This window comes from Acanthopagrus latus, chromosome 4, assembly GCF_904848185.1.
Source record: "Acanthopagrus latus isolate v.2019 chromosome 4, fAcaLat1.1, whole genome shotgun sequence".
NCBI lineage: Eukaryota > Metazoa > Chordata > Actinopteri > Spariformes > Sparidae > Acanthopagrus > Acanthopagrus latus.
Window position 1 is genome coordinate 3,799,463 of NC_051042.1, and position 2,536 is coordinate 3,801,998.

Below are 2,536 nucleotides of genomic sequence, written 5' to 3' on the forward strand. Positions count from 1 at the left end.
ATCTATCTATCTATCTATCTATCTATCTATCTATCTATCTATCTACTTCTGAAAACACTTGTTTAATGTCATCTGTGGCTCGAGAGGAACGTTGTCAAGTCTGAGAAAATGACCCCTAATGATGTCTTGAGGTTGAAATCTGAGTTATGCACTCAAGCATGGGGGCTTGAAGGATGTTTTCATAACAGGCAGGTTGGCTTTAAAGAAAATATACTGCATTATGGGAATTGTAGTTTCCAACGACTTTCAACTTTGATTAGGGAGTAAAAGTCAGGATATGGTGCATTATGTTGCTTCTTTCTTTGACCATTCCTTGTTTAATATGTCTTGTGAGTCCTACATGTAGGATTAGGTTTACGGTGTGGGATGGTTTAAATTAAAGGAAACGTTCAACATTTTATAGAATACACATATTTGCTATTGCCAGCTTAGAGTTTAGCGTGGTGCAGTAATAAGTGACATCATAATGCCTCATATTAGGCTATTCAGAGCTTTTGAGCTGGCCTTCTTCTTCAGAGTTTGGTCATAACTAATTAGCAAACTAACCAGTGTTGCCAGATCTGGCGAGAGAAACAAGCAACAGGTCTGTAGAGACAAGCCCAAAAGCACCCTGGCCTGCCCATGCAGGCGACCTTGCCTCAGATGCATCCAAATTATCAGTTTATACTGAATTTATATTTATGTCTGAGTATATTTATTTTTCATGTCAAAAATACCAAACCTTATAATTTTATATTTTACTTTTTAACTCTTGGAACACCCAAAAAAAAAAAAAAAAGAAAGAAAAAAAAAGTGAATGAATCAATTAAAATAAGGACAAAGAAGTTGCATATAACGAACAGACCAAGTATCAGTGAGCATTGTTGGAGATAACAGTAATATATTACTTTTAACAGTAACAAAGTCATATAACCCAACACTGGGGATTTTAATAATGAAATTACATTGACTATATCAAGTGCTGCATCATCACCCATGAAGGCTGGGCTGTTGGAGGTCATATTCAGTTCTTCAGTACAGTCTCGTTCTACAAGGCTTTGGTATATTCTTTCATGTATTTTGACCAAACTCCATTCATTTCTGCCCACATTAGTTAATGCTTCACTGGTTATATTGGAGACCATGTTTTCGGGTGAAAAAGCCTAATAAACCTCTTCAATTAAAAATTGTATCCTCAAACTTTATGGGATCAATTGATGGCTATGGAAATGCAGTACTTGTGAATGCTGAGATTCGCTGTCTTGCCTAGAGTTGCTTGAGAAGATTGATACCAATTTTGTGTCTGTTCATTAAATATGACACTCGTCAGGAGACCACAACAAACAAGAAATAATGTGTTAATCAGTTAGCTTTAGAGGTGCTGGTAGGGGGATTTTTTGACCTTTGGATAAAGCCAGGTGGACTGCCTCCAGATGTTTTGTGTCTTGATGCTAAGCCAAGTCTGCCGGCTTCATAATTACAGAACAGAGATGAGAGTTGAATTGATCCACTCAACATATTTTCCAAAATATTTGTATTATTCTGGTAAAAGAATTGATTTCAATGACATGACGCAACATAACACGTGATCGACTGATTACTACCCCGTAGTTTACTTGTGTTTGTTTCTGCTGTACCACATGAATAGTGTTGACTTTTCTGGCAGACTTTTAAAGGTTAGATGAATATATTAAATGTTTGTTAGCTTCTAAAATCTCACTGCAGTTAAAATCAGAACGACCTTAATAAGTATGTGTGTTCTCCCTGTAACACAACTTATCTACATAAATTACACATTAGAACTCCTCATGCCCAAACCATCTGATACAAGAAGCTGTAGATGAAGGAATAAAGTTTCAGTATATGATTATACGATATACAATATGATTAATGATGTAAATCCTCACCTTTCTCTAGTAACATTCAAATAAACTACAGCTACTTAACAAATCTGATGCATGTGTGTCCGCATGACAGAAAGCAATTGGAGGTCCAGCGGCTGGGTGGTCTGTCTGTTTTGTGTCTCCGCGAAGAGACAGAGACATAAAACTGGACTTCTTCTCCACTGGCTGCCAGAACAGTCCAGTTGGAGTCACACCAAGCCACCAGTAATATGTTTTCCTGGACTGGAGAGCAGAATAGACGAGAGGGCAACTAATGAACCAGAAATGACAAATCACTGATTTTCTTGCTCGTTTCAAAATGAGCGTTGGGAAATTTATGCCTGGCGTGCATGTGGGTCAAATGGACGGGAAAGTGGTCGCTTAATGCACCATTTGTGGCTCATTTTCCAGATCCGATCCGCCCGTCCATTTTATGTCATTGTGGCTTTTTTCCCCTAACGAGGCAGCATTATCTTTAGTTGTTTAAATTCTAATAAACATGGGCAATTTTTGTGAAAGTGAGTGGTTAGCAGGCACGTAAATCATTGCTTCCCTTGCATGTTGTCATGAGATAAATATTATCATCATGACTGCCAACTAGAGGGAACAAACTCATCTGTCCTCAAACTTTAACCAGTTCACGTGAAGGGATCGCTGTCAGAAGAACGGCAAAA